This window comes from Sphaeramia orbicularis, chromosome 5 (genome assembly GCF_902148855.1).
Source record: "Sphaeramia orbicularis chromosome 5, fSphaOr1.1, whole genome shotgun sequence".
Classification (NCBI taxonomy): domain Eukaryota; kingdom Metazoa; phylum Chordata; class Actinopteri; order Kurtiformes; family Apogonidae; genus Sphaeramia; species Sphaeramia orbicularis.
Genome location: NC_043961.1, coordinates 17,544,493 through 17,570,005, shown reverse-complemented (window position 1 = coordinate 17,570,005; position 25,513 = coordinate 17,544,493). Strand labels below are relative to the sequence as shown.

At 38.2% G+C, this 25,513-nt stretch overlaps 1 long non-coding RNA gene and 1 pseudogene across 1 annotated transcript; both read right to left on the bottom strand.

Moving 5' to 3' along the window:
- Nucleotides 1-1,558: 1,558 nt before the first annotated feature.
- Nucleotides 1,559-20,779, bottom strand: LOC115419510 (ral GTPase-activating protein subunit beta-like; annotated as a pseudogene).
- Nucleotides 20,780-21,210: 431 nt separating this feature from the next.
- Nucleotides 21,211-25,024, bottom strand: LOC115418879 (uncharacterized). Its single transcript, XR_003935367.1, has 3 exons — nt 24,992-25,024; nt 22,561-22,745; nt 21,211-21,235 (listed from the first exon to the last, which is right to left on the bottom strand). It is a non-coding gene; the product is annotated as an uncharacterized LOC115418879 (long non-coding RNA).
- Between the last annotated feature and the right edge of the window lie 489 nt (nt 25,025-25,513).

Here is a 25,513-nt window from a genome sequence, read left to right as displayed (position 1 = left end):
AGAACTGTTCCTATCACCTCATCGTCACATAATATCTTTGATGACTATGGGATTAATTTTAAGCTTTAAGTGGAGAAAATTTCCTTTCTTCATAAACAGAAGTATTTAAGTGAATATTTATCAACTAAGACTCACCTATTGCACTGATTTAAGATCACACAACTGTGTGGCTGTTTAATGAAGGACTTAATAAGTTGACCAAACCTATTATTGTAGAAATGATTTTCTGGTGTTTGACCTGGTCAAGGGTCTAACACAGGGACTGAGGCTTCATCACAGACACAGGATCCTTTACTGTGTCCCTCTATGACCTCTACTGTCTCTAAAAAGGCTAAAAAGGATTTTAAAATTATTTCACTGTTTCCACAAGCAAAAAAATAACCATCCTTTCAGAGACAGATACTTGATAAACAGCATCTGGATAATTCAGTGGATGTTAGAGTCTAATTTCTGTCAACTTTTTAATGTAAAAATATGTTTGATGGGAAAAAAGACTCAAACACCAGATGTGACTCAGTGGTTGAGACAGATGTTAACAAACTTTCCTCTCTAAAGAATAATATATACATTGAAATGGAAACAAAAGGTTGAATAAAATAAGGAGATCTTTCAATGATTATGTCCAAAACTTAAAAATATCCTTGAAAAAGATGAAGGATGTTTACGGACTAAGTAGTTACCAAGCCTGTGAAATTTTACTATATTATATCATTTTAACTCACTCACTTTTTCCATTCCATCCATTTTGTCAAGATAATGCCTTAATTTAAAACTTGAAATTTTTTTTCATTGCACGCAATGTACTTGCTGTAATAGATTAACTACTGTTTCTACATATTGTAAAAGAGAAGGTATGATGTTAATTTGATTTTGCATTTTATCTGTAAAACATAAATAAAAAACACTGTATGGGGGGAAAAATGTGTTTGTGCACAGAAGTATACGTTAAAATTAGAACATGATGATGTGAAGCACAAGAATCAGCTTATACAACAGTATGATGTCATAGCGAAGACGACCTTTGACCCTCTGGATGTAAGGTGTCATCACTCACTTTCACCCCACTATGTGTATCTGAAATGTTTTCAGGTCACAGCGATCCTGACCTTTGACCCTTGGCCACCATAACAGAACTAAAGATGGAGGTGTCATGATGATGTGTCCTGTTTTTAGGGACCAGTTTCATAGAAGTACCCACATATTAGTGACATGTTTGGCAGGTTTGGTTTTGATGATCTACTGAAGAACAGAGATGTACAAGTCCTGTGTGTTTGATTCCATAGTTCCCCTGTAATCTGCTGTAAATGGAAACACCTCAAACTGTCACTGTCGCACAAAAAACATAATTTAGTTGATGTTAGATCTGATCAAGAGCGTCGTCATCTGCTAGTCTATGGATCAGATGGTAAATGTCCTCACACAAGTCTTATGGTTGGTGTGGAACCAACAGTGACACTTCTCCCATTGGATCATTCACACAGATCAAGCTCTGGTCAACCTCCAGACTTCAAAGCCATGATGTGGTTACACCTGGACATTGACATCTTCCATCTTTAGTCCTTAAGATCTTTGGTTAATCTTGAGTCCAAATGAAATTCTGTGGACATCTGATATAGATGTGAGGAACACATCTCAAATTGGATTCTACATTCATTGGAAACAGCAGGATGCAATCACTGACCAATCACGATGGAGAATTCAACAAAGCCATGTTGCCATGGTTACAGTCGTGGGTCAAACGTCCTGAAATAGGGCGGTGTAGAAGGTGGGCTCAGAGCAATGGCTGCGATAGCGCTGGATAATGTCACTGATCATGTGCTTTCGTCTGACGTGTGGTGGGGGGGCAGAGTCACTGTCTAGCCGTCGCCGATAGCAACAGTTGATGACCGTTTCCCGGACCAAGAAACCTAAAAGACATGTCATGCTATTGAAAACAAAAGAAAATGATATAACTCTTCTGTCAAGTCTATGAATACTGACTCTTAATACTACATTACCCATAAGCCTCTGCTGTGGTGACAAAGGTATCAGAGAGCTGAAACTGCTGATTACACAGGATAAAATGAAACTAGGAAAATGAAGTCGAATTATAGATGAAATGTCTACAGTTATTGTGTTGGTTGGAGGAAATAAAATCTGTCCTCATTTTTTTTATCTGCTCCAGTTTTACTGAAAAATGGTTTGAGGCTTAGTTGAGTTTTCATCACACAAACTAGTAAAACCACTTTTATGAGCTAATTTAACCTAAATTAAACACAGAAAATCATATAGAATAAAAATGAACAGACCCAGAGTCCTCTTGCTGACGACACTGCCGCTGACCAATGGGACGACCAAACTGAATTTACTGGTCTTGTTTCCATAGAGACGGATACGAAAGAGTCCAGTTTTCAGAGGATGAATGAAGATCAGCTGGATGTTCACTGCACTGATATGAGAAAGAAACAGATTCAGGTACCGTTAGAAACCAGCAAACTAGTAGGTTAAGTTTAGGAAAAGACCACGGTTTGGGTTCAAATGGACTGGTTTGGGACCTGCGCTCAGAGGTGAGAGGTGACTTTTTATTCAGTCCCATCTTACGTTCACTCAAAAAACTACTTCCTGTGTGCCAACAACTGTAATTATGAATATTAAAGTAATGCAGACCTGTAACCTTAACCATAAAAGCTCAGAAATAAGACTGTGGATGTTTTCAGGGCCAGAAAAAGCCTCTCTCACAATTGTTTATTCCTATAAATGAGGTTGGATGAGGATGTGGACTAGGTTACCATGGCGATGTCTCTGTCCTGGTGGGTGACAGCAGCTCATTCAGAGGGAAGCTGTCTGAAAATACACACATTCCGTTAATTAGGTCCAAAAACCTAAAACCAAATCAAAAACATTTGTAATCTCAAAATTCTGGGGGAGAAATCACCAATATCCTCAAAGCGTTCGACCCAGACAATCCATATTTTAGACTGAGAGCAGGAAGACGATGCCTTCCAGTGAGGAGATGATGGACCATCAGCCACAGGACTCTGAAGACACGGACAAGTGAGACAGACAGGTGAGACAGACAGGTGAGACAAACAGGTGAGCATGTGAAAAAGCTTCTATTTTGAAAGCTCATACTGTCGATAACGGGGAGGAGTCCTCATTTGGCTCCACCTCTTGTGGACTGTGACCATGTGACAATGAAGGAACAATGAAGGTGATTTCCGTCAGAGCGTCAGTATACATCAGGACACGCCTCTCAGCTGGCACAGCAGGGGATTCTGGGAGGCGAAAGCACAACCAATCAGCTTCCATCAACCTGAGAGCATGTGTAATATCAGCCAATCAGAGAGCAGAGGGCTCACCTGGAAAATCTGCACTGACAGGTGAGGTCCTGCTCACCGCTACCGGACAACCGAGAGATGACAGGAAGTCCAGGAAGTGAGATGAGACACTGGAGGACGAGTCTGCGTTACTAAGAACCTGTAAAAAGACCAGGAGCCCACCACGGATGAGTAACGTGGACTCAGTAACTGAGTTTTAACAGAAATTATGTTCATGTGTTTATTTAATGAGCTTCAAGGTTTGGTTTACAAAATGACAACAAAATGACAACAGCTGATTTATTATTATTATTATTATTATTATTATTATTATTATTATTATCATATAATTGCTATGACCACTACTACTGCTATCTACAACTTTTATCCTGTGATTATTAAACTACACACAAACACACACACACACACACACACATATATATATATATACATATATATATATATATATATATATATATATATATATATATATATATATATATATATATATATATATATATGTATATATATATATGTATATACATATATATATATATATATATATATATATATATATATATATATATACATACATACATTACATACATATATATATATATATATATATATATATATATATATATATATATATATATACATACATAACATATATATATATAACACATATATATCTATACATATATATATCCATATATAACACATATACATATATAACATATATCCATATATAACACATATACATATATAACATATCCATATATAACACATATACATACATAACATATATCCATATATATATATATATATATATATATATATATATAGCAGAATTATTATTATTATTATTATTACTTTATTATTACTACTTTGCTACTTGTTTTTGCTGGTACTTCATAATGTGCAATTGCCTGTTTTTGTCAATACTGTTTTTCTTTTTATAGTTATTGTTTTGCTGTTTTCTTGTGGTATTTCTTGCCTGCCACCGTATCTGTGATGGAAGGTTAGGGTCCTAAAGCCAGACCAGTTGAGAACCACTGGTCTAGGCGGCTTCTACACAAAGTTCCTAGGATTTATACAGAACTGGTAAGTCAGCATTCTCTTATTTTGTTCCCTGGTCTTGGAATAACCTTCAGAATATTCTACAACTAAATGATTTTATCTCTTTAGATGAATTTAAAACTGAAGAGTGTAATTGATGTCATGTACCTTTCATTCTGTTTTCTCATCTTGCTTTTGTTATTTTATTTGTATCATACAGGTGTGTGTTCTTGGCCAGCTCTCCATACAAAAACAGATTTATTCTCATGGGACTTAAGTGTTAAGTGGACCCTGAAGGGTAAATGTTAATGCGTAGTACATACAGTATCTGTGTTTTTCAGGACATACAGTAGCAGACAGGTGAGACAGACCTCGGCTGCTGTCCTCTGTCCTGCTCTCAGGTAGAAGACGGAGGCGGAGTCACAGTTTCTGGACGCGAGTTGGTCTAAATGTCTCAGATCTTCGGAGAAACCAGGAAGAGAAGAATCCAGAGACAAGAGCTGAGCCGGGACACCACCCGAGTCCTTCAGAGAAACAGACATAGACGGACAGATGGACAGACTTTAACCTCAGCCCTCTGTCCAGCTTTGGGTCATCCCTCTGAGTGTATTATTATATCTTCAAGAAATAATCTTACAGATAATAATCTGTAAAGATAATCTTTACAGTCTCCAAGAAATTCCAAATCTCCAAGAAATAATATGTCAACAAACAACAAGTAAAGAGAGTGAAGAGAACAAAGGCCAAGCTTCATACTAATCTTTTCAATATTTATTTCTCTCTCTTTTGAGGGCACCATTTAAAGACACCATGAATCCATGAAGAAATACAAATACAAATAATGAATGCATATTTCAGTCTTTGAACCTCTCTTAGGCTAATTCCAGGTAATAGATGGGTCCCAGCGTCTGATATTAAAGTGAATGCTTTCAATAAAAGTCCAATATAAAGTCCAAATACATCCCAGTGTCCAGTAAACACATAAAATATGACATACAGCATAAACATCAATACTGTTTTGTGCCTCTTGAACCATGTGTAGAATTAACATGGTCTTGGATATATTGTGTCTCCAACCAAGTTCAATAGTATGGGTTTTGTTTATTCCATAATGCCTCAGTAGCATCATTTCTGCTCCAGTCATGTGATCCACACATAGAATAAACTTTAGATGGAAAGCATTCCTTTTAAACCAAATATTGTTTTACAGGTTTGTTTTTAAATCCCCACTAACCAATTTCTCTGTTTTTGACACTTTTAATTCAATTTCAACAACTTCATAAAGTAAAAAAAAAAAAATAATTATGAGAAATATATAAAAATAAACTTCACCACCTCTCTGACAGCTATATCTCTCATATCTCTCATTTCTCTCATATATCTTATCTAAAATGACAGAGGGGCTGTCTTCTGTGCAGGTTACAAAGACCTGGAGGAAAATGGATCTATAACAAACAACTGGGATAAATAAAACTGAGTGGATCTAAATACAAAGATGAAAACACATCTGTTCACTGTTCAGAAACGTGGTGAATAAATGTTAAAACAGGTGAGTGTCTTGTACCTTCAGGGTGTCGGGGGTCAGCAGGCCCAGATGGGACAGGAAGAGCCTCGCCGTCTGAACCGGACCACCAGAAACCACAGACCTGCAGGTCGGTCATGGCAACAGATGTCCCACTCATCTGAGGCTGAGCTTCAACCTGGCGCTGCCTCTTCAACACCGCTCGAACCTGATCCAACCGCCGCTGCACCTGGTGGTAGAAGAGCATACATCTAGAAAGGTACAAATAAAACCTCAGCACTGGTCATGGTTCTGGTTCTGAACAGGTCTTGCCTCTTTGTTGGCAGTCTCCCTCAGACCTGGTAAACTCAGATCTGCTTTAACTGGAGGAACTCTGTCGAGATATTCAGGAAACTCTTGATGTTTGATGTTACACTGTATCCCAGCATCCTCTGGGGCTGCTGCACCGTGATTTTCTGGGACCTTGGGTTCTGGACTCTGCTGAGGACGATGGACAAACAGGAAGGAAAAGAGTCATTGGAACCATCTGTGATTGGCTCAGGTGAGTAATGCCGTGCTCACCTGTGATTGGCCCCTCCCCTCTCTGGGCTGTAGGTGAGCTGTAGAGTCCAGGAGTGTCGACCTGAAGGTCCTCGGATCAGACACAGTGAGGGACGGACACGATGCTAAGTGATCAAAAAAAAAAAGAAAAAGACAAAATTTAATAAATCAATGAGTTCAGTTTCAGGTATGACACTCTGTTGAGAGATAACTAAACATTAACCAAATCTTTTGTACTGAACTGAGTGTTTTCAGTATGTGGCACCTGAAATAAATGAGTTTGACACCCCTGCTGTACATAATCACTCAACAGAGAAATGGTGGCATCAGCCATTGGGTTCTGAGCCCCCAGAAGATTGTGATGCAGTCAGAAGTGACCATATTTGGACATAAGGGGTGGAATCACAGGAAAGCAAGCGGTCATGTGTGAACTAATGATAAACACAAGCTTACTGACTCAATAAAACAATAACTTCATCAAGCACTGTGCAACTAAGTCAATTTATGGTCTAGTGGCTGTCAGTGGTATGACATCATCAGATACTAAAGCACTGATTTACTTCTGGAGACTTTGACTCACCCTGATCCGACAGATCTGTGTTCTGAGGTTTCTCCAACATGGCTAAGATCACTGACCCATCCACAACAAAGTATCTGAACCTCTTCACACTACTGTCACTCAAACCAGGACCTCCAATCAGAGCGTCTTCATTGAGCAGGCCTCCAAGCAGCGGGAACGCCCCTGAAACCTGCATCACACTGACAGAAGAAGGATCAGTCTGTCAGGTGTAGGCATGTCACCCCCTGCTGTCAGACCACAGAACTGCAGCAGGTTTTCATTTATCAGATGATCAGGTGACTTTAAAAGATGAATGAAACAACCTGGTTGAATAAAGGATGAGTACAATGAAGCCAAGTAGCTAAAATGGGTACATGCAGAACTATTACTGCTAGCCCGGACCTTTAGTACAGTGGTTCTCAAACTTTTTTACAGTGGAGTACCCCCTGAAATACACTTTTTAGCCAAGTACCTCCAACTCTCGCTTCAGCATTTTTGATAGAAAAAAATTAGGCAAAATTTGTTCCTGTGCTAAAGGTGTCTGTTTATATTTTCAAAACTTTGTAAACAAACAACATATATTTAACTGAAACATATAAAAAAAACCCACATTTTTATAAGTAAATTTGTGTGCAAAATATAAACTGAAAATTGCCCTTTTTCATTGATAAGAAAAATTAATAAACTGGTCATTAATTAATAAATGAATCTTTCATCAACAAAAAATAATTACTTAGCTACTCAAATAAACTAATTTTGAATTATATAAAATAGAATGTTCTTAAAATGTTACCAAAGCTTCAACAAGATGATAGACAAAAAACTATTATATGAATGTATTTATTGTGTTTTATATTTCAGCATTAATTCTCATTATTTATTTTGTATTCAAAACATGACGACTTATTTAATGTATTTTTCCAAAAAAATTTCAAGTATCCCCTGGCTTCCTCCAAGTACCCCTGGGGGTACGCATACCCCACTTTGGGAACCCTGCTTTAGTTCATTAATGATTTCTTAGGGGCTTAGATTAACACAGACACAGAACAAATGTGTCCTCCATCCTAAAGGAAAATATACTCCTCTTGTACCAGGACAGAGCATCCTCCTGTTACAGTATGCTTAGTTCATGGTGCGTTCAGGGACTCCTCCTAAGGTAGGACTGGTTGTTCTTCCTACAAAGACACAAGCTAATGCTGGAGTTCACAGATGTCAAACCATCATCATATCAAACCAAATCAGACCAGTACCGCGGCAGGGAAAGGGTTGTGAAGGATTTCCTTCAGTCCCAGATTTATTGATTAATTATTTTGATGTTTGGTTAAAATCAATATCATTATCATATGAGCCTCGGTTGACCTCTAATAAGCAGAACTGAGTAAAAGACATCAGACAAGGAGACACATAAACAGACGTAGAATCCACCCTGATCATGTCTGTAAATAAAGTAAAATCAAATTATCATATGTAAGGCTGGACAGATTGTATGTGTAGGTGGGTTTGTTTTACTCACCAGCTCAGCGTGGCCTCAGCGGCCTCCTTCACTCTCAGGGAGGCGGGGTTTAGCTCCTTTTCCTCTTTACACCTCACTTTCTCTTCCTGCCTGGATATACTACCAGAAATACCGAGCTCCACAATCTCCAGAACCTCCACTAAACAGTCCTACAACACGAAGCATCCACAAACACACAGACACAAGTGTAATTAGTTACCATTAGTTATTAGTTACCTGGTGGTTTAACATGTCGGGGTGTGGTGTTATTAGTTACCTGGTGGTTTAACATGTCGGGGTGTGGTGTTATTAGTTACCTGGTGGTTTAACATGTTGGGGTGTGGTGTTATTAGTTACCTGGTGGTTTAACATGTCGGGGTGTGGTGTTATTAGTTACCTGGTGGTTTAACATGTTGGGGTGTGCTGTTATTAGTTACCTGGTGGTTTAACATGTCGGGGTGTGGTGTTATTAGTTACCTGGTGGTTTAACATGTTGGGGTGTGGTGTTATTAGTTACCTGGTGGTTTAACATGTCGGGGTGTGGTGTTATTAGTTACCTGGTGGTTTAACATGTCGGGGAGTGGTGTTATTAGTTACCTGGTGGTTAACATGTCGGGGTGTGGTGTTATTAGTTACCTGGTGGTTTAACATGTTGGGGTGTGGTGTTATTAGTTACCTGGTGGTTTAACATGTCAGGGTGCTGTGTGATCCAGACATTCAGACAGTGAAATGCTGCAGTAATGATGGAGTGCAGGTCTCTTGAATGCAGAGGAGGAGGACGGCTGCACGGAACACGATGTAACTGCAGACTGAACTCACCGCTCGCCTTTTCTCTGACTCCTCCACACTCACCTCCACCTGCAGAGGGTCAGAGGACAAGGATGACTGACCAAAGGTGGTGATATAATGATGGCCTTCTAATCAATTTGAATGGTGTCCTGTGGGGAAGTCTGCACATTCATGAGACTTGGTCAGCGCTTCATGTACAAAATCAAGCTCAGGAATAAAAACAGTCCCAGTGTTCCTGTATGTCAGCGTCATGTTCTATCTAATCAATCCCCAGTTGAATTTGTGAGGTTTTCAGGTTCTGTTTCATGTGGTCTTGATGCAGGAGATCAATCTCCCAATAGAAGTGGGTGGTACTTTCACTGGAGGAGAACTCAACTAATTCAATCAAAGTTCACATGTGACTTCTAACAGTGATCAACAGGAACTAGATTGATATCTGTAACCATTTACATGTTATAAACCAGTGGTTCCCAACCTTTTTTGGCTCGTGACCCCATTTTAACTTCACAAATTCTGCCGACCCCAGACATTCAAAACAGATTTTTTTTTTTTGCTAAAATTAATTTGTTTTGACCATGTAATAGTTTGCTATACTATGTTCCACATAAACGTTAATTTTTAGAGGACATTTAGTCTATATAATGTATACTATTCTGGACGAAGGCAGAAAAGCCAGGTGTAGATTACTGCACAAAGGGAGAATTTTATTTTCCTTGGTCAGGATATGTACAGTCAGTCCAGCTTGGATTTACAAGGCTGACAATTAATACTGAACAAACAATAACTCAAACTATGAATTATGAAAGAGCTGCAGCATCTGAAACTGACCACAATGAACATTTGAAAGATAAACAGTACGACAGTGCTTCAGTTTCACAACCACAGTGTCTTTTATGTATGTGATTGTCTCTCTCAACTCACCATATATTTTTTATTAGTACGTTTTTGTTTTTGTTTTTCAATCAATTACTAGAAATTTCAGGTGAGCCCATTTGAATTCCAAGTGACCCCACATGGGGTCGCGACTCCAAGGTTGGAAACAACTGTTATAAACCATCAAAATATGGACCATTAGAGGGAAGACACATTTTCAAAAATTCGTAAAAAATTCCAAAATCTACATTCTCAAAACTGTGATCAAGTTTGTAGACATTGTCCAAGGAAGATACACATAAAATTTGAGTTTAATCTTACAGGTAGTTTCAGAGAAGAAGACTGAAGAAATTTCTAAAGAATACGACAAAGACGATGCCTTCACAGTAGCTCATGGCTGACTGGCCAGTGAGATAATAAAAAGGATCAGGGGAATGGCAGTAAGTGCTGTTATTCTGAATAAAAAATTTCATGTCCAGAACCAAAGTCATGTGCGGTTTATGCTGAACGTGTCTTTTGCCTCTGGTTGGTGACCAAGTCCACGTCCAATTAAGAACCTGGACATTTGAAAGCACAAGGAGCAGATGTCCCATATTATCTGAACTTGTTTCCTGTTATGAACCTGAAAATGTCACAGTGTGAGAGTGTGTTGGTGTTTGTTGTTTTTTTGTATCAGTGTTTATTGTGTGTCCACCTTGGCCAGTCCTCCCAGTACTTCCAGTGCTGACAGACAAACTGCTGAGTCATTCCTCCACTGAGATGTCAGACGCTGGGTCAGCAGACGCACAAACTGAACCCACATGACCACCGCTGAATCTGCCTGGACAGCTGGTAACCACGACAACACACACACAGACAAACACAGACACACACACACACACGCACGCATGCGTGCGCACAAACACACACACACAGACAGAGTTTACTTCCCTTGGCAGATAATAAGATAATAAGACGGAACTCATTTAACACAATAAATTAATAAAACTCTGTACTGGTTTGTCTGGTTCCAGCCGTTGCTCTTCTGTCTCTAACTGGTCCAAGATCAGGTTCCTAGAAACACGACAGAAAACTGTGTCCGATCAAGGAAGGAAGTTATTTTATTCACACGTGAAAGCTGTGAGGAGTAGCTGCTTGAGTCCAAACCACTGTGACCCATTTTCACCCGCTGGTTTGAGGATGCTGTTGGACACCTGGAGTGGAGCGCCGACCTTTTCATTGCAGACATTTTTACTTATTACATCACTATAAGCACAGGTGTTATAGATGAAATAATCTCAACTCTGTTCCATTTATGTGTCCTAGAAAGCTGTTCTAGAACCATCATGTACTAATCTTACATACCGAAACTGATGCACTTCATTGCATTTGGGATAAAGGTTCTAGTGGCCATCAAGGGTATTACACCTCAACAAACTATCAATCAATTAATTAATCAATCAATCAAATCTTATTTATATAGCGCCAAATCATACGAAAGTTATCTCATGACACTTTACATATAGAGCGGGTCGAAAACAGACTCTTACTAAACTAAAGCTCTGTCATTACAGACCAGACAGTTATAACAGTAGGAGACAAAAACATGACCTGCTGTGTTTCAGTAGAGTTACAGTTGTACTGACTCACCTTCTGGTTTCGTCCTGCAGCTTCTATCACAGCAGAGTCTTGAACCAGGTTCAACATGGCCGCTACCCAAACACAAAAACAATCTGCTGTTTGGATCCTCTCCAATAGAGATGTACAGATCTAACTGGTTTACATCATGTTTGCTCAGTGTGTTTCATTTCTTCATCCATATTTTTATTCTGCAGATTAAATTTGATTCCACTGCATTGTCTCTATCAGTGTCCACAGCTGGATTTATTTTCTGTTTAGATCGTTTTAAATTTACAACAATAAATATTTGTTAATAGGTCTGAGTAGAGGGTGTTGTGACTTTAATGATGCAAAAAATTATTTTATGAATTAATTTACCCAGGATCAGATGTGTGTTGGCGACATCATTCTCTGTCTGCAGTCCTCCAATCAGAATGCTGAGAAGGCGGGGTTTCAGAGACAGGAAGCTGACATGTCTGTCCGATGGGAGCTGAGCACACGAAAAGAACACTTTTTCACAATAACAGAGAATTTACAGCGACAAGGACTGAAACTAAAATACATGTCATCACCATCACCAGCAAATTTACCCCTCTGCCTGCTGGACTGAACGCTTCACCTGTTTGATATGACATGGGTCATGTGATCAGCTTCATCATGTTATGTCTGTGTGAACTTTGAACATTCCTGAAAATGAATGAATCCCATCTGTGACCAAAGAAACTCAGTCATGACATTAATGCTATGAGTGACACTATAGTACGGTTCAAAGACTACAAACAGGTTTGGCCCCTTTGAGATCAAATTGGGCTGAATGTGGAACCTGAAAGAAAATGAGTTTGACATCATATACTCTATAGTTCAGCTATAGTGTATATGCATAAAGACTAGAACCTGCTTATTCATATCTGAGACAGGTCACCTCTGATTGGACAGATCCAAACTGCAGGGGGAGGGGGAGCAGGGACAGCAGGATGAGGATGGAGGACCTCCTCAACTCCACTGGGTTGACTGCAGCTGGAAACCTCAGCAGGTCTCTGAAACCACAACGCAGTGTCTGAAACACAGCTTTAACCTGAGCAAACAGGATAAATCTGCATCTTAACATCACTCAGAAATTAGATCTTTTGTTTAATAAACGCATCAAATGATCTGTTTTCATGTGTTATTTTTTAGCTCATCATGCTCTATCATCTCTGTTGTGAAACTGACATTTTAAATAAGGATCATGCGTCTTTTTCTCTGGACAGATCAGGGTAAAGGTATAGACATGACCTGGGTTAGCTGACCTTCATCACCTGATCTCCATACCTGTCAAGCAGGACGTCCTCCAGTGCTGCAGTGAAGGTGGGCAGTAACAGATTGACCCCTGTCAGGTCACAACAGAACAGACAGGAAGAATTCAGGAGGACGGATGCCAAAATAAGAGGACACGCCCCCTCTGAGATCTGGAGGGTCTGACGGAGAATCAGGTAGAACCTGAGAGAACCAAGGAGTCAGTCAGAACATGTGGACAGGTACAGATGGACTGAGTTTCCCTATGGGGATCATAAGGTGAGTGGATGCTTTAACTTTGATTGACAGGTACCTGGACAGGTAAACAGGCAGGATGTCCTCTGACGTCTTCTTACAGGTGAATATCCTGCACAGCGTTCCACAGGCCTCCGCTCGACCAGATGACCACGAATCTGACATCACAGCAACAATACCTTATATTGAAATAATTTGTATATGACATGAGCTAATGATATATTTTTATACTTTGATTTCCATCATCGTTTGACATTCACTTGGTGTTATCATCACACCATGTGCAAACATTGTTTTTTAAGTCCATCTCCCAGAGTCTGAATGAAATAAATGGATCAAACTCCAAACAATAAATTAGTACATGATTCTAACATTATAGTAGTGTTAGTTCTGTACAGTGTATATCATTAGCCTCATAGCATACATGCCCAAGTCATCCACTATATGGACAAAAGTATGTGGACATGTTGAATTCAGGTGTTTCTTTTCTAACAGGGATCTGGGATACCAAATGGGAATAACAAATATCATAATATAGTTTTATATTGGGATAAATATCACTGCATTTGTTTGTTAGGTTTAAATTGTTATCTTTGTTTCCAAAATGCCCCAGAGATGGTTTTTACTTCGTTCTCTCAACATTGATTTTGTTTTTTTATCCATGACTATGACTTTAAATGTTCTACCTCTAAATTTCTAAAATACTTTCATGCTCTGACTGTACATAATAATTTTCTACCGCAGCTAACCATCTACTTTCTTCACATCTCACTGAGGAAGAAAAATCTCCCTTTAAACTTTAAGGAATGTTTCTAAACTATATGGACATAATATTGGGACACATCATGTCTACAGCTGTAAGATGTCCTGTTCATGAGGATCTAACATAGAAACATCAGTGTTAATATTTAATAAATTTATCCCAATATAAAACTATAATATGACATTTGTCATTATCATTTTGTATCCCAGACCCCTGTTAGAAAAGAAACAAATGAATTAAATATGTCCACATACTTTTGTCCACTTGTGTGTGAGCTAGGCAATTATGATATGAAGCTAATGATATTTAAATCTGTTGTCGATGCCGTTTCAACATTTTTTTGAAAATCTTTTTATTATTATGTCCCAATTCTGATCCAACTTGTTCAAATCCATTTTCTTCTAATTTCTTCTTCTCTTGTTCAGACGTTAAAGGCATCATACTGACCAGCCTGACTACTGCCCATCAGAGCTGCATCAAACAGCCAACGACCAAACAGGTGGAGGAGGGAGTCCACATCCGACCTGAGAGGAGAAGGGGAGGGGGGACACCTCCACTGAGGAGGAGGACATGAGGACATCAGTTAGTATCATCACACACACACACTAACACTATTTCATCATTTTAGGTGCCAGATGATTAATGTAGTACAGCAGAACCTGTCAGTACGAGTCCACCTTAGAACGAGAAATTCACTTTATGAGCCGCTGTCGAGTATTTGAGTCTGTAAATGTGAGTGTAAATAGGCAGGAGGAGCAGGTGTTCCTCCTGCAGGACGACAACAAAGACAAAGACGACAAGGAGAGACTACGGTGAAAATGGCACCGAACACAGCTCCTTCACAACAGCTCATGGCCGATGAGATAAACATAGCATTAAAATAACAAACTAAGCCACCCATTCAACTAAAGGCTTCTCTGAACAATCACATCTTCAGCTGTTTTATAAAGAGTCGATGCAGACTCAGGTTTTCTTAACTGGAGCCACAGGTCACCTCTGGTTGTACAGTGTGTTTTAGGTACTGTGTGTTTCTGATAGTCTATGTGTATATTGTGTGTGTATTTCCAGAGGTCAGTTAGAATTGTTTGTCTGATAACAGTCGAGGTTGACAAATAAAGACCAGGGTTAAACTAACCTCCTGGAGTTGCTCATATACTGGCTTAAACGTAACGTTCACTTCTACTGCCATAAAACTGTGCTGTTCTGATTCCTCATCTAATATGTTATTGTGTGATTTTAATCTTTGCAGGAGTTTATGTGTTAATATGACCTCCCCAAGATGGCAAAGCTTTCACAATAAAAACCATGTTATTAAAAATGTAGTTTTGGTCAACTGAAGGCTTTTAATTTGAAAGGGTTCCAGGTGTTGAGTTTGTTTTAACAGCATCAATTCTGTCTAAAATACAACCAGTTGTACAAATTAAATATAATGAATTACAACAACAGCTTGTGTGTCAAGTAAACCAAGCTCAAATATAGACCTGAACACCACAGATCCCACATCGAGCCCATTTATGAGGAAATTGAATCCCCTTGACAGTGTTATGGTCAGAAAATGAACAAATCTAATCACATCGATTGTTTCTGAAACTGATCCAGGTCTAAAGTATCAGTTTAAGTCATCTGCATGTGAAAATATACTGTAAATATGTATACAAAATTTCAATTTAAATCTAAATTTATATCAATAATTATATAAAACAGCAGATTTTTTTCTCTTAATGTTTGTTGTTCCATAAGTATATAACGTCTATCTTATCTTATCTTATCTTATCTTATCTTATCTTATCTTATCTTATCTTATCATGTGACCTGGATGACATCACACAGGTAGACTCTCGTTACCTTAGAAATGTTTGCAGCTTTTTGTCGTCTGTTGAGTACAGGAGGGGAGGAGGTCAATGTGGAGCCACTGGGCATGCTCAGTAAAGTGACAGGAGTGGGCGGGGCACTGCCAGACCGAGGCCGGGACATACCTGAGGAGGACAGTGGACAGATGAACACCTGATCCAATGGTCAACGCAGAATCACTAAGGCAGGTGTAAGTTTACCATAGGCGGGGAGGCGGTCCTTGAACGGACTCCTGGTCACCGCAATACCTGACCAAACAACAAACCAATCACATGTAATCAGAAACAGACAGACAGTCATTCTACCTTTATTTAACCCTAAAGACCCAAACAGCCACTGGCAACCACAAACTTCTACTGACCATCTAATGTTTAATACCTGTTGATCCACTAATCCTACCAATCCATGAAAATAATTGGTGTAAAATGCCCTTGTCCTCTTTTCATGGTCATCAGATATGACCCATTTGGACATTCAGAGGCTCTGTAGTTACCGTGGAAACACTGTCATCTTTTACAGCATTGATTCACCAGTAAACCCCATGGAGTTGGATCACTGACAGTGGATGGACACACTGGGTTTTTTGATTATATATATACTGTATTAAATAATAATAAAATGAGCAAAAAATTTACAAAATAATAAGTAACATGAAAAAAAGCAAAAATAATGACTGAAATTAAGTTAAAAAAATGAATAAAATAAGCAAGAAAATGAACAAAAACAGCCAAAGTAATCAATAAAATGAACAAAATAAATAAAAAAAATTTACAAAAATAATAAGCAACAAGAACAACATAAGCCACAAAGTGAATGAAGAAAAATAATAAACCCATGGAGTTTGATAAATAACAGTGGATGGACACACTGGGTTTATGTTCAATTAATGATAGATTTGACTGAAAAAGTCACTTTTTCTTCAGTTTTCTGTTTCTGATATAATAACCCTCAACTTTAATATGAGCTTCAATGAACATCTACATGATCAGTGAATTAAATATGGGAAAATACCTGATTTTCTTTGAAAAATGCAAAAATATAGAGGATAAGATTATAATAAATGGTGATAAATCACTTAAGAAAGGTTAAATAGAGAGAAAAATGTATTTGGGAAGTGAAACAAAAGTAGCTCTGGGTCTTTATGGCTTAATACTTTCATATTCTGACAAAGATATTAGTGCTGCAGGTCATGATAATGGCTCTTCTTCCTGTGTTAGTAAACCATTAACCAGTGGCTTTAGCGCCTCCTACAGGCAGATGGGTCTATCATGTAAATACCTTGTCACATCACTTAAATTTTTCAGGATTTTTTCCATTTTCCACCACACCTCACATGAATCTGCAACAATGAATTTTACTCACATGTGATGATTTGACCTGATTCTTACAGATAATTTACTCAACTCACACCAAATTCATAAACAAATCCACTAAAACAACCTAGTTCTCTGTGACATGCAGTTTGTTGCAGTCTTCTAGTGTGTTGATGTCATTCCCGATTAGCTTATTGATTTGTTTAATTGATCAGATTCAGTTTGTCTTTTACCAAGAGAAGGCAGGCGGTCCCTTGGGTGGAGCTTCGATGTCAGTCCTGGAAACATCACACCATAAACAGAAACAGAAAACAGAAAAACATCATTAACAGCATCGATCATGTAAATAACTGTAGTCAGGTGTACCTGTAAACAGAGTGTGTACCTGTGTTTAGCAACAAATCCTCTGTTGGTTCTTTGGTGTTTTCAGTTAAACCTGAAACAGTTTCAGATTCTGTTACAGATGTGTCTCAACTTTCTGGTTTTCTATCAGAAAATTAAAGTTATGAATAATCAGAATACTTCATTCATTCATACATTCATTCTTTCATTCATTATCTGAACCCGCTTTTTCCTCACTAGGGTCACTGGAGCCTATTCCACTTATGGGCAAAGGTGGGGTACACCCTGGGCATGTCTTCAGTTCATCGCAGGGCTGATAATATAGAGACAAATAACCAATCACTCACCTATGGGCAATTTAGATTAACCAATAAACCTATCAGTGCATGTCTTTGGACTGGAATAGAATAGAATAGAATAGAATAGAATAGAATAGAATAGAATAGAATAGAATAGAATAGAATACTTTATGAAAATTGGTATTTCTTAGACTGAGCTGGGTTTCTGAGCTGAAACAAAAGGTGATGTGAAAACACTAACAGCTTATTAGTCAAAGAGAATCATCATCACCGTGTCATCAGTGATAAACTCACCACACTAAACAGACATTCTCTCTGTAGTCTGTACATTCACTATGTGGACAAAAGTATATGGATGCATTGAATTCAGGTCTTTCTTTTCAACAAAACAATAAAGACAAATGTCATAATATTGTTTTATATTGGGATAAATATCACTGCATTGGTTAGTTTGGTTTAAATTGTTATTTTTGCATCCCAAATGCCTCAGAGATGGTTTTGACTTAATTTCTCGCAACATAATTTTTTTTTAACCATGATTATGATTTTAAACGTTCTGCCTCTAAATTTCAAAAATATTTTTCATGCTCTGACTGTAAATAACTAACCATCTACTTTCTTCACATCTCACTGAGGCAGAAAAATCTCCCATTAAACTTCAAGATAATATTGATGTTTTTATCTTAAATCATCATGAACAAGATATGGTACAGCTGTGGACATGATGTGTCCATATACTTTTGTCCATATAGTTTATAAACTACCAACCAGCCACACTGAGGTGGCTCTACATCTGCAGTGGAAAACCATCACCGAGCCATAACGGAACACAGAGGTCAGAGGTCAGCGTACCAAGGAAAGCATCCACCAGGCGGCTCACTCCACTCATGACCTTTAGAAGATATTGGGCAGCTGACTGTCCCAGAACGCCTCATCCTGAGGGGGAGGGGGATGGGCATTCCCCGATCGTCCAATCAGAGGAGGTCTGCAGAGCTCCACAGGGTTACTGAAGGAAAGATGACAAATGACATGAAATATAACTTAGCATCTGACTTGCATCTGATTTATACATGTTTAGTCTGTAAATCTCAGGACAGAACATTTGGACCCACATTCACATCAGTAGGTGTGTTACCAACCATATGATTGGTCAGTCTGACACATGACGCTGCCTAACCTGAACATATGCAGAAACCTGAACCAGGTGAGAGGGATTCGCTCATCGTCCAGATCTGTAGGAACCAGAGCAGCATCTTTCATCTGGGACTTTAAATGGCGGGAACAGTGGACCGTAGGTCAGAGACAGTAACCTACAATAATGACAAACACCAACTGATAACTTACAAACAACAAAGACCGGAGTAAATGGAAAGATGTCAATAACCGACAAAATGATCAATGATAAAACTAACTAAATTTAACAGTGACAACAAAATAAGATGAACAACAAAAAAACTGTTGTGTGTTGACATATGTGATCAGATTTAATGTTGGGCGGTCCCTTGAATCTACTCGTGGCCATGGTGCCTGGATGTTAGCGCTGCAGTGACTCGGCTCCATGTCTCCACAGCAATTGGCTGGTGTCTCCAGCTGTTGAACATCTGTCGACACGTTTGCCACAAAGAGCGAGATGGGAAACAACGAGCGGCGGAAAAGAAGCCACACCTCCAAAAGCACAGACAGCGACAGGTGAGACAGGTCTGATGCACCTGCACAGGCAGACAGACAGGTAATAGGTTTAAAAAAAAAAAAAAAAAAGAAAAAAAGAAAAAAATGATGTAAAAGGCATAAGCTTAAAATGGTGTAAAAGACTTTTGTCCATATTGTTAGGCTCATGGGATAGTTGCCCAAGTCATATCACAATTGACCAAAAATGACTTTTTTTTGGCCAAAAACTGGCCTGCCAAGGCGTCCAATCAGACCCCAGAGTGCAAAAAACTGCACTGAAGATATTAACAGTCAAGGGTGTTGAACTAGTTTTAGTTCAAGGGTCACATACAGACCAATGTGATCTCAAATGAAATAATAAATAAACATAATTACCTATAAATAATGCCAACAAAATTCTTCTGGTTTACTGTGAAAAAAGTAAAATTACATTAGGAAAATATTTATATTTTCAAAACTATCCTTTCACAATAAAATATGTAGAACCTGAATAAATATAAACAACATGAAATGTCTGAAGAAAAGTGAGTGCAATTTTGACAGTATTCTGTCTGTTATTAAAAGTTTTGTGTATTTGTAGATCCACTGGGATCTGTAAGTTGTGTTAATAATAAGCTGACACATAATATTGTTGAAATTGCACTTTCAGGAAGTTGAAAATTCAGGTTGTGCATGGTTGTTCAGGTTATTCACATTTTCATAATGTAATTTTACTTTTTTTATACTAAAACAAAGAAAATGTTGAATTATTATTTATAGGTTATTATATTATTATTTGACTTTAGATCATATTGGTCTGAATGTGGAACCTGAGCTAGAACAGACAGTTACGCTATGAGGCTAATGATACGTCTCATATTTATCTCCTCCTCCTTGCCTCCAGTGCAACTCACACTGGTGTATGAATGCGTAGGAATGTTTGGTGGTGGTCGGAGCGGCCGTTGGCGCAAATTGGCAGCCATGCTTCTGTCAGTCTGCCCCAGGGCAACTGTGGCTACATATGTAGTTTACTACCACCAGAGGAGAGAATGTGGGAGCGAATGAATAATGGGTCAATAATGTAAAGCGCTTTGAGTGACTAAAAAAGCGCTATATAAATCTAATCCATTATCATCTGACATTTGCCTTTGGCGAGTCACACACCTGAGGGACTGACCTAAGGGGGCGGGGCCACCAGCTCACCTGAGGCGAGGGCAGGACCAGGATCAAGTGGTTAATCCTGAGCAGAAAGTGCAGCAGAGTTTCCCAGGTGTCTCTGCTCATCACAACGCTGTCTCTGGCCATAGACTGAACTGCACATAACACCTGCTGACAGAGAGGACAGGTGTAGTGGACTCACCTGGTCCGACCTGGAGGAGGAGGGGGCGGGGTCTTACTCATAATGATAAATAAAAAAAATTATTTAGTAAAGCATTAATGTTCTATCTCTCATTTCTGACCATGAAAACATAACATTAGCTCTGTTTCCCGTAGACCATGGGGGTCAAACATACGGTCCATGTATGGATTCAATTCTGGATCAGCTCAGGTGTGTCGTACCTGGGCAGGAACAGACTGTACAGGTGTCGGAGATCTTCTGAGCGTACAGATCCGCTCTTTCCTGATTGGCGGAGGGATGGAGTCTCTCTGGGGAGAACAGGGTTTTCAGCCAATCAGTGTAGACCGTCACACAGAGCCTGACGGTGTCTCCATCCAGTGGGAGAGTTAGACCGAACACAACACCTCCATGGTCCATTTCACCTGCAAACACAGACCCCAGACCTGAAACCCAGACCAGTCCACATCTGGACGGACTATGACTCATGTCCACATCTCACACTAATCATATGGTTATCATGTCTCTGTCAGCATTTTTATTATTTTCTTTTTTAGTTGTCCTTGTTGCTACTCAAGTCTTTTTCATCATTTCATCTTTTCCAAATAATGCAAAAAGCAAAAATACACATCTGAATAATTGACATTTATCGCAATAACTATTGATATCAACTGATAAACTAGAAGAACTACAAAGTTTCTCAGACTCTGTTGATAATTATTATAAGCTTTAACATAGATGATAAAACACATAAGTCTTTTAGAACAAAAATACCAACATAAACATCACTGATTCGTCAAATCTTTATCAAGTCTCTCAACACAGTACTGAATGACAGGTGATTCTGTCCTGTCTCTGTAGCAGCTGTTGCCCAAGTAAATTAAAGGGTTTTTATTGACAGTAGCCTGTTGGGTCACTGATTTCAGCTCAGTTGTTAAAGCATTGATGTGGTGCTTATTTGGCCAGTGTTTTTGGCCAGTGTGCATGAAGGAGACTTCACAGATTAAAATGGTTCTATATAGTATTAATGTTCCAGACTCTGACCAGCAGGGGTCAGTCTGGTGCCAGAACATACTTAGGTCCAAAACCACCAATGAATCGACCCTATGTATCCATAGACTGAATCAGTCACTGAATTAAGTATAAAGCTCATAGTTTCCATACATCTGTACTATGGTATCATCAAGTTTTATTCAAAACTAAAATTCATAGACACTTACTTCAACAGTTGTTATAATAACGCTGTGTCTTATATGTTGACGTGCTGTCTCAGCTGATAGTTTACATTATAGCTCTGTTAGCTTAGCTCTGTTTTTAGACTGAAAGCAACTACAGTAAAACCACAGATCACCTCTGTTTTCTGTTCAGTTTGTGTTGTCAAAAGCTGAACTAAAGATCTGTTTGGAATCCAACAAAGAAGGTCAGAACTTACAGTTTAGTCTGAACTGTGGATCAACAAACTTCACAGATTTTTATTAAAAACACTATGATGAGAATTTTAAGTTATTTCTGAATATTTAAAGGTAGAACTACTAATATAGACCCTTTAATATATGAAATGTATTATTATTATATGAAACCAGTTGGTTTTGTTTGTTTGTTTGTTTGTTTTGCAATAGTTTTAGCCACACATAGAACAGTAGTATGTTTGAGTTTAAGTCCTGTGTGCTTGAGGTGAATGATTTTCTAACTGTTGAACAAACACTGAATGATTACACATCAACACTGAGCATGTGCGAAGGTAACTCACCTGTCCGTCTGTGCGTAGCAGGCTCTGGGTGTTGGGGTTTCCAAGGCCGACTGCCAAGGACTTCACCACAGCAACAGCAACATCTCTGCCCACAGAGGGCGGGAAACAACTGAGCACACTCGCATGAGGCCGCCAACTGGACAGTGATTGGTCCATGGCCTGTCAATCATCTAGAAGCCGCTCACCTACAGACAGATAAATGGATGATAAAAAGATAAACAAATAAACAGACAAACAATATAACTGTGGCATCAGACAAATATGTAAAGTAATGTAAAGTAAAAAAAGAATAATTTATTTGTTGGTATAGTAGAAAGACAAAAATACATAAAACAGCTCAGATGTTGATGTTCATTATATAATACTGTACATACTTAGGGTTAATTTTTTTTGAATTTCAAAAGATTTTATGATAGTTCTTATTCTATTCTATTTTAGCTCTTCTATCTCACTTTTTATTTATTACTATTTTAATCTTATATATCATTAGCCTCATAGCATAATTGCCCAACTCATACACAAATGGACAAAAATATGTGGAAACATTGAAATAAGGTATGTCTTTTCTAACAGGGGTCTGGGATAAAAACAATAATGACAAATGTAACAATATAGTTTTATATTGGAATAAATGTCAAATTGATTGTTAATATTGATGTTTTCTATGCCAGATCATCATGAACAGGACATCTTGCAGCTGTAGACATGATGTGTCCCAATATTTATGTCCATATAGTTTATAAACATCAATATTTCCTTAAAGTTTAATAGGAGATTTTTCTTCCTCAGTGAGATGTGAAGAAAGTAAATGGAGAGTTGTGGTAGAAAATTATTATTTACAGTCAGAACACAAAGTACTTTGGAAATTTATTATTAGAACATTTAAAATCATAGTCATAGATATAAAAAAAAATCAGTGTTCAGAGAAATTAATTAAAAACCATCTCTGAGGCATTTTGGAAGCAAAGATAACAATTTAAACCAAAAAACCAATGCAATGATATTTATCCCAATATAAAACTATATTATGGCATTTGTCGTGATTGTTTTGTATCCCAGACCCCTGTTAGAAAAGAAACACCTGGATTCAACATGTCCACATACTTTTGTCCATTTGTGTATGACTTAGGTAATTATGATATGAGGCTAACGACATACTGCATACACCGAGATCTGGGAACTGGGTTTCGTTCATTTATGTCACATGGTTTCTGAACTGACAATAAAACTGAGTCTAAGTCTGAAGTACAGAACTGCAGTAAAAGTACAGCTACATTCTGATCTGAACAAAGAAAACAAAGCTGTAAATGTATGAATGAATGAATGATTCCAGATTAAAGTTAAACCTAATGTTGTTTTTCTGTTCATCCATTAAACACTGAAACACTGAGAGTTCACACACTGTAAAACCTGACACAGTTCAACAATAACCATCATTTGGTCAAAGATCATAGACTTTTCACAATGTTGATGTGGGTGTCATTTAATTTCAGAGGCTGCATTTACTTCAGGGTTTTGGCTTGTTAGACCATAAAGGAAAAAACATGTTCTGCAAAAAAACATAAAATTGAAAATCAGTAAGTAGTTCCAAAAAGTATCACAAACGGATTTTCAGACTTAGGGACACAGTGACTTCAGAATGATGACGCAACAAAACAGAAACAGTCCCTGAAAAATATAACCTGTGAAATAAAAGACTGATACTGATAAATGATGGTTAAGACAAGAAACTCTTTCAACCACGACATGAAAAAACACAAACAAATCATTTTCAGTGTCCATGGTTTGGTTTATAAAATGTAAAAAACAGATTTTAAAACATCAATTTACTGTTAAATGGAAGGAAAGATAGAAGAAAATACGTCAGAGAAGTTAAATTCATTTTATTGATGCTGTTGTAGTAAATGTGTTTTTTCATCCTGATTTTTTCAAACCAGATTTTAACGGTTTTTCCATTTGACTTCTTGGTTTGTTTTGGTAAAGCAGAACAATAGTTAACTTCCATAATGTTTTAGCGAAGATGTTATTAAAGTCTTTAACAGACATTTATCAGACAATAGTTTAATGTCTGAGGATACGAGGAGCAGGGCTCTTCCTGGACTGAGAGAAACTGGTTTTACTGGTACACTCCTGACACTGCTTCTGTCTGGACTCTGTTGGGATTTTAAGCCAAGTTAATTGCAAATAAAACACATATAATTCACAGTGTTCAATAAACTAAAAGACAAGCTGTAATGACTGTTTTTGTTCTTTTCTTTGGTGCTTATTGTCATTTATGTGTCACTCCTATCATTGGTTTGTTCAGCAGTACATGCTCTGTAGTGTTGAAATAACTACAACTAATCAAAACCTAATATTTTTCATTAGCAATCCATTAAATATGCATCATATGGACCAAATGACATAGTGGTAAATAGAGTGAAGGTCGTACCTGTGCAGGTGAGTCTCCAGCTGCTGTTGAAACCACTGACCACACAACAATCAGACTGTGAATGTCAAACTACTGCTGCATTCAGGGCAGTGGGAAATTTTAGAATTCACCTGAGTTGTGACTGTCAGGCTCACTGTGCGCAAGCTGTGAGCCCTGAGCTGTGACTGTCAGGTTCAGCGTTTACACCAACACACGGTTCAATGATTCTGTTCACAGCAGGTGGATTCTATTTACATAAAACTACATCGCCAGAGGACTAGGATAAGAACTTAACAGACCCTCGGTAATGTTTAAACACCCACAATCCTATGCACATGTCCTTTGAAAATGCCACTAAATGAAAGAGCTGAACAGCTGCTAATGAAATCTCAATAAAGATGAATTCAAAGACCACATTTAAATGCACCAAGTGCATTTAAATGCCAGTAACTAGACCAGATTATATTGCAAAGGCAGTTCACTGTGCTTATATGTAAATAACAGAAGATCCAGAGGTAAAGAAACAGAGATGTGCTGACAGGT